This window comes from Coregonus clupeaformis, unplaced genomic scaffold, assembly GCF_020615455.1.
Source record: "Coregonus clupeaformis isolate EN_2021a unplaced genomic scaffold, ASM2061545v1 scaf3037, whole genome shotgun sequence".
Classification (NCBI taxonomy): domain Eukaryota; kingdom Metazoa; phylum Chordata; class Actinopteri; order Salmoniformes; family Salmonidae; genus Coregonus; species Coregonus clupeaformis.
This window is the reverse complement of record NW_025536491.1, coordinates 49,418-57,242: the sequence shown is the minus strand read 5'-3', so window position 1 is coordinate 57,242 and position 7,825 is coordinate 49,418. Positions and strand designations below refer to the sequence as shown.

The 7,825-nt window shown below is 50.6% G+C and overlaps 1 pseudogene; it reads left to right on the top strand.

The window, feature by feature from the left end:
• Positions 1 to 6,453: 6,453 nt before the first annotated feature.
• Positions 6,454 to 7,615, top strand: LOC123489594 (annotated as a pseudogene).
• The last annotated feature ends 210 nt before the right edge of the window (positions 7,616 to 7,825 follow it).

The window sequence follows — 7,825 nt, the reverse complement described above, 5'->3', positions numbered from 1 at the left end:
TATTGTAATGACCCAGCTGGGTCATAAAGTAAAAGAGAGACGGGCACCAGGTGTACAGGCAGAACACAGGTTTATTCCTGAATGGGCTATTGTTCAGGCCACAGCCCACGCCGCTAAACCTCGAACATACACAAATAGAACATGTCAAATCAATGGTCCCGAACAGAAGAGAAGATGAGACCGTAACCCCTATTTAATCATTCCAAAACCCCGCGGGATTACCCATCATACCCCCAACCTTTCCATCTGTCCTGGCATATTTAACCCTGCTAGTACCCATGAGAACGATAACACATCCATGAACACAGAACACAATATAGGGTCGTTACATAGCCCCCCTTTCTAAACCCTAGCCCCTAGGGTTACAAAACAAAATCCTTAAAAGCGACCCGGAGGTCGCATCAGTCTCTTGTGCCTCCCCTTGACTCTCACTGGTGGACCCCCAGAACACTCATCTGCCCCAATGTCGTTTCCAGCACCCCCGAAGAGGCAGCCCCGTCCCAGGCTCAGCTTGCACTAGAGTCTCCTCGCTAGACTGTCCCCGTGTGCTCACATCAGAGTCCTCACTTCCATTCCCTACCGTTTTCCTCCCTCTGTAGGGCGCCAATCGGTCCCGGTGGACCACCACCCTCCTGCCCCGTGGGGGAACCTCCACCCGGTACGTCACCTCCCCACTCTCTCTATCACCAGGCACGGCCCCACCCAGGCACTGTCCAGCTTTGGGCACCGCCCCTTCTTGCGCGTGGGGTTGTGAAGCCACACGCGTTCTCCCGCTCCAAAGTGCCTCCCCCCTCGCGCGTGAGTCATGGTGGCGCTTTCGGCGCATTCCTGCGTTCTCGAGTTGCTCTCTTGCGAAGGTGTGAGCCGCTTCCTAACCGTTCTGCAGTCGACGAACATAGTTCGGGCCAGGCAAAACCCCGTCGTCGTTATCAGGAGGGTGGCCAAACGTCAGTTCGGCTGGGGTGCGCAACTCACGACCTAACATTAGTAGCGCTGGGGAGCACGCAGTCGATTCCTGAACAGCCGACCTACATGCCATAAGAATAAACGGTAAGTGGGTGTCCCAATCTCTCTGGTGTTTTGAGGTAACGATAGCCAGCTGTTGTGCTAATGTTCTGTTAAATCTTTTCCACCAGCCCATCACTCTGGGGGTGAAGCGGAGTAGTGCGCGTCTTCTCCGCGCCTAACCGTCTACACAACTCTGAGAACACCCGTGACTCAAAGTTTCTCCCCCTGGTCGCTGTGTATAGACTGTGGCACGAACCGACTGATTATTCCCCCTACCAATGCATCAGCTACTGTTTCTGCCTCCTGGTCTGGGAGAGCGTAAGCCTCTGGCCACTTGGTGAAGTAGTCCATAGCAGTTAGAATCCACCTGTTACCGCTGTCTGTGGTTGGAAACGGTCCAACTATGTCTACCCCCAGTCTCTCCATGGGCTCCCCCTACTGGGAATTGTTGTAGGAGGGCGTGTGGACTGACCTGGAGGTCCTTTCTTAGCAGCACACTCATCGCACTGCCTGCAAAAGTCCTCCACATCCCTCCTGTGCCTGGCCCAACAGAAGCCTTTACGTACGCGCTTTAACGTTTTGGAGACCCCAAAATGCCCTGCGCCTACTCCCCCGTGAAGCTGCTGTAACACGCTCCCTTGCAGCCTTTTTGGAACCACTACCTGCCACGTCATTTCTCCAGTAGCTGGCTTTTTTCCACCCCCTCTGGAGCACTCCCTCAGCCACTCTAAGGACTGAGAATTTAGCCCAGAGTCCTTTGGTGACTGGTGATAGAGGGCTACTTCCCCATGGCGGTCGTCTTCCCTCTTCCACCCACCCCAGCACAGGACGCAGCTCTGCGTCCTCCTCCGGCGACGCCTCCACTCCCCAACGTCCACAGCCTCAAGCTCCCGGCACTCTGTCACCCTCAGCTGACTCACCGTGGCGGTGACTCCCTCCTCCATGCACAGTTCCTCTCTCGCTCCACCCGTTTGGCGCAGTACCCACAGCCGTCCTCAGCACACGGGCGACGGGACAAGGCGTCTGCATTGCTGTGGCGAAGGCCGGCCCTGTGCTCCACCTGGAAGTCGTAGGGTTGCCTCCTCCAACCAGCGGGCGATCTGACCCTCTGGCTCCTTGAAGGAGAGAAGCCACTGCAGGGCGGAGTGATCCGTCCGCACCACAAACGGCAGGCCCCCAGGTAGTACTTGAAATGGCGTACTGCTGCCACGACAGCCAAAAGCTCCCTCCCTTGTCACGCAGTAGCGTTTTTCAGCCTTATCAAAAGTTCTGCTGTAATAAGCTACTACGTGCTCCCCGTCAGAACCACGCTGAGCCAGCACAGCCCCCCAAGCCCTCATTGCTTGCGTCGGTGTCCAGGATAAACGGACGGTTCGGGTCTGGGTGAGGACAGGACAGGGGCCTCCACCAGGGCACGTTTGAGGGCCTCAAACGCCCGCTGGTGCTCTTCGGTCCACTGAAAAACAGTGTCCTTCTTGAGAAGGTGGTTCAAAGGAGCTGCTATCCCCGCAAACCCTTTCACAAACCTACGATAGTAGGATGCCAGACCCAGGAAGCTCTTAACCTCTTTTTTTCCACTTGGAATTGGCCACCCCCTCACAGCCTCCACCTTGTCTGGCATCGTGCTGATACCCTCACCACCCAGCTGATGACCCAGGAACGCCTACCTCCCTTTGCATGAAATGGCACTTTTCCGGGTGTAATTTTAGCCCCGCCCCGAGATCCTCTCCAGCACTTTCGCCTAAGTGCCCCCAGTGCCCCCTCAAACGATGTGCCGTGCACCAATATGTCGTCTAGGTACACGACACACTCGTCTCTCGGAACCCCGCCAGCACTCTGTCCATGAGCCTCTCAAAGGTGGCAGGAGCATTACAAAGCCCGAAGCACAGCACCTTGAACTGCCAATGGCCCCTATCCGTGGAGAAGGCCGTTTTTCACGTGCCCCAGGCGAGAGGGCACCTGCCAGTAGCCACTGCGCAGATCAAGGGAAGAGAACCACGAGGACCCTCTGACGTGGTCTACGACTCATCGATCCTCGGTATGGGGTAAGCGTCTTTAGTGGTGACAGAATTTAGACCCCTGTAGTCCGCACAAAACCTAAGTTTACCCCCTTTCTTAGGCACCATGACGACCGGCGCGGACCATGGGCTATCTGATGGCTCAATGAAATCCGCCCGCAACATGTCAGCAATAGCTGTGGCTGCTGCTTCCCTCTTGGCAAGGGGAATGCGACGGGGCCGAATTTTAATGGGTTGGTTGTCCCCAGTGTCGATGTCGTGCTGAACCAGGTGCGTTTGCCCTACCTCATCTTCCCCCAAGCGAAGCTATCTTTAAAGTCAAACAGCAGCTGCTTTAACTGTCTCTGTTGTCTCTCATCCAGACCTTGACAGTTTTTCAGCCACACAGCCTCAACGGCGTCGAGTAACTTCCTCCTTCCCCCGTCGGGCTGATGGGGTGAAGGAGCCAGTGTGTTTTGGGCTACTGGGATGCCTGTGCTTGCACCATTATGGGAGTGAAGGTCGTTGCCGCCGGAGACAGCTGCTGGGATGGCACAACGACCAAGGAGCAGCCGGGACGACCAGTGGAGTTTCGGCAAGCTTGGAGGAAGACGGAGGGACAGCCCTGCCCCCTGCTGGACCTCCCGAAGGCGACATTCCCACTGTGGGACCCCCCGACAGCCTCAAAGTGCCCGAAGCTAAGTCCAACTGAGCCCCACAGTTTTTCAAAAAGTCCATTCCCAGTATACAGGGGTCCTGTACCGCTGCTACCCACACCGGACACCCCACAGTTCTCCCCCACAGTCACAGACAACCAACACTTCCCTAACATGGGGGCTAGCTCCCCCGTGACAGTCCGTAGCTGGACAAGGGTCGGCTCCACCCGCACCCCCAACAGGTAGTATGTCTGGTCTCACCAGGGTTACTGTAGAGCCCGTGTCAACCAGGGCCAAACATTCCACCCCCTCTACCTTGACGATGACATTGCAGAAGTCCCCAATGGTGGTACGTCCCACCACAACTACGGACTAGGAAACACGGTGGCAGCCACACCCTGGGGAAGCAGGTCCCCACCCTCTTGCCTGCGCTGCTAGGTACCTCTTCTGCTTACTGTGGTTTCGGGGCGGAGGGTGGGCCCGCGCTGCCCCTGCGCGAGAACCCGCTGTCGTTTCCCTGTTGACTGGGGAATCTGCCACACTCCCGCTGAATGTGGCCAGGCTGGCCACAACCCCAGCAGACAATGGAAGTTGAGCTGACACTGCGATGTTGTCTGGAGCCCTTCTCAATGACAAGCGAAGCGGTCTTGACTAACCCTCCCAACTCGTCGACCCACTCTGGTTTGGTGACCCCCGGCACCCGGCCGCCGCTGCTCTCACCTCTGGTTGACTGGCAACCTCCACTCTCACTCCCTCACCCCAGATCAGCTCCCTCTTCCTGGCTATCTCCACTGCAGCCCGCAGAGATGCTGGGTCCGACATCTGCACATGCTTACCCAGTTCGGTGGGGGAGAGCGCTCTAATAAAACTGTCCCGTGCCAGCTCGTCTTGCACCCCAATCGGCATATTTGCATAAGCCCGCCTGGTCAGGCTCAGAATATCACTTGCCAACGCCTTTAATGATTCCCCCTGAAGTCTCTTTTTTGTTATTCAGTTCAATCCGCAGCAAGTTGGGCTGTGCATCGCTGCCGAAACGGACCCCCAATGCCTCCACTAGCGCACCGTAGTCGCCCCTCTCGTCCGGGCTAGCGTTAGCAGGCATTCCGACGCCTCCTCTGCCAGGCTCAGGGCAAGCTGTAACCCTTTCGTCTCGTCAGACCACCTCCCGGCTCTAGCCAACAACTCGAATTGAGTGAAAAAAAACTTCCCATTTACCTTGTCCATTGAACTTTGGAAGTTTAGCCGCTACCGTGGCTAATGGCAATAGGGGCGCTGCCATCTCTGTTTACATAAGGAGGTCCAGCCATTTCGCACGCGGTGACGTCGATATCTCCGTCGCCGTGACGTCTGTTCTGGTCGAGCGGTTTGGAGAAAACCCGCCACGTTCTGCCATCTTGCTGACTGACAATTTAACTCCCGCCATGTGGCTCTCCAGCTCTTCTACAGCCGTCATCGCCTGACCCTCCCGACCGGGTACACCCGAGCCCACAACGGACACTTTGTCCGACTCTTCCTTAACTTTCCGCCTCGCCCGATCATCCTGCCCGTAGATGCGAGTCACGCTAAAGCTAACCACGGCCTATACTGAAACAGCTAACTCGCCTAATCTCGATCTATCCCGTCGTTCGAAAGCACTTCTGACACCAATGTAATGACCCAGCTGGGTCATAAAGTAAAGAGAGACGGGCACCAGGTGTACAGGCAGAACACAGGTTTATTCCTGAATGGGCTATTGTTCAGGCCACAGCCCACGCCGCTAAACCTCGAACATACACAAATAGAACATGTCAAATCAATGGTCCCGAACAGAAGAGAGAGAGATGAGACCGTAACCCCTATTTAATCATTCCAAAACCCCGCGGGATTACCCATCATACCCCCCCAACCTTTCCATCTGTCCTGGCATATTTAACCCCTGCTAGTACCCATGAGAACGATAACACATCCATGAACACAGAACACAATACAGGGTCGTTACAGTATATTAAGTATATCCAATATAGTTCAGTTCAATTCAAATTACTTTATTGTGAAATGCCGGATCTTCTTTTGTGGTTGACACAATCAAATTGACACAATAAATAATAAATACAGTCACACTCACTATTCATCAACAAGTACATCAATTCATAATGGGGTCTATTTTTTCTTTTTTTCTTATGAAGATGATGTCCACAAACAATACATTATTACCTTGTTAAGTGAAACATTCAAGTTGATTATTTTGTTTATTAATAAATAAATAACAAACTTAACTGAAACACAAGCCTGTACCCAGTACCCAGCTTTTCATTGCTTTTCTCTTTTTTCTATGTTAAATGTGTCGGGGTAAAAAGGACACCATCAGCTGCATGTTTAACTTAGCACAGGTCTCTTGCTTTCCTGCAAAAACATTTTTCAGTACTTGCTCTGCTTGTAATTTCATGTGGATGGTTGTTTGATGTGTCTGAACTGTCCCCAAGTCATTGGAGAAAAAAAATATATATTTTGTCTCTTAAAAAGTATTATATTAGTTTTAAGAAGATGTTGAGACAATTTTTACAACCTACAATACAGAGAATGTTTGATATTGTGATGCTCACTGTAAAATGATTCGATTGGACATGTCATGTGATTGAGCGGGATCTCCCTGGAATAATAAGAATAATATGACTCAAAATAACATCACATGAATCTATGGTCAATAAAGTACACTGTAGCCAAAAGGACAATACAAATTAATCGAAGGGGCAAACATTGCATAAATGCAATTCTGTACCAATAGTGAAGAACTTGTCTTTGTCACCCAACAGAGCAGCCAAAGCAAAATGATGAGCTGAGGATTGTTCTGGTTGGGAAGACTGGAGTTGGGAAGAGTGCAACAGGAAACACCATCCTGGGAGTAAACGCTTTTATGTCTAAGGTATCTTCTTCCTCTGTGACATCGGGCGTGTGAAAAACACAAAAAGGAAGGTGGATGGGCAAATGGTTGCTGTCATTGACACACCAGGCTTGTACGACACCAAATCTACCCAAGAGGAGATCATTAACGAGATCAAAATGTGCATCTCTTTCTCTGCTCCTGGTCCCCATGCGTTCTGATTGTGATCCAGCTGGGTAGATACACAGACGAGGAGAAAGACACTGTGAACCTCCTCCAGCAGATCTTTGGCAAAGAGGCTGAAAAGTACACCATAGTGGTTTTCATCGTGCAGATGATCTACAGGAGAAAGTATTGAATCATTCATGATGGCACGTGACAGCAGTGAAGATTTAAAAACCTTGGTCTTTGAATCATGCCACGGGAGATATCATGCCTTCAACAACAGAGACCTCAATAATCGCTCTCAGGTCTCTAAGCTGCTTGAGAAGATCAACAACATGACCATAACGGATGGAAGACAGCACCACTACACCAACAAAATGTTCCAAGAGGCTGATAGAGCGATTGAGGAGGAGAAAGATAGGATTCTGAAAGAGAACGCAGAGCAGACAAGGAGTGAAATGGAAGCACTGGAAAGTAAATATGAAGGAATCGCTCTGGAGGAAGCGAAGAAGAACCTGATGCAAGAAAAGGAGAGAGAAGCAAGAGATAAAGCTGAAAGCAGAAATAGATTTTTGAAAACAGCTGGCTTCACTCTTGCTGGAGTGACAATTGTTGGAGCGGCTGTTGTTGCCCTCATGAGAGGGTCCTGCAAAATACAATGACAGACAAAAGATTTAAGCTGATGTTTTTAAAAATAAAAACATTTTAGGCACTGGGGCTGAGCTACAGTTCATCCTAGGCTATTTAGCTAAACGTTAACATAATATCATACTTTATATATTGTTCAGATTTTTTTTTTTCTATTTCATTTAGATTTCACAGGTATATCCAGATATGTCCATATTTCCCAATATACTTCAATACTTATTGTATTTGCTATTTTTCTCTTTCAAGTTTAAACCTTCTTTTCCTTGATATGCGATCTATAAAAAAATTATTTTTGGAGAGACTTCAATGTAACCTATTGCATGCAGAAATATGTTTAGAAAATAAAAGATTGATTGACATAATAAAATAAAAGTTAGACAAAAAAAACTTGATTGAATGGAGTTTTTGGTTACAGTTTGTAAATAAATAACAGAAAAGTGTTGCATGCATATGTATTCACCCCGTTTGCTATGAAGCCCCTAAATAAGATC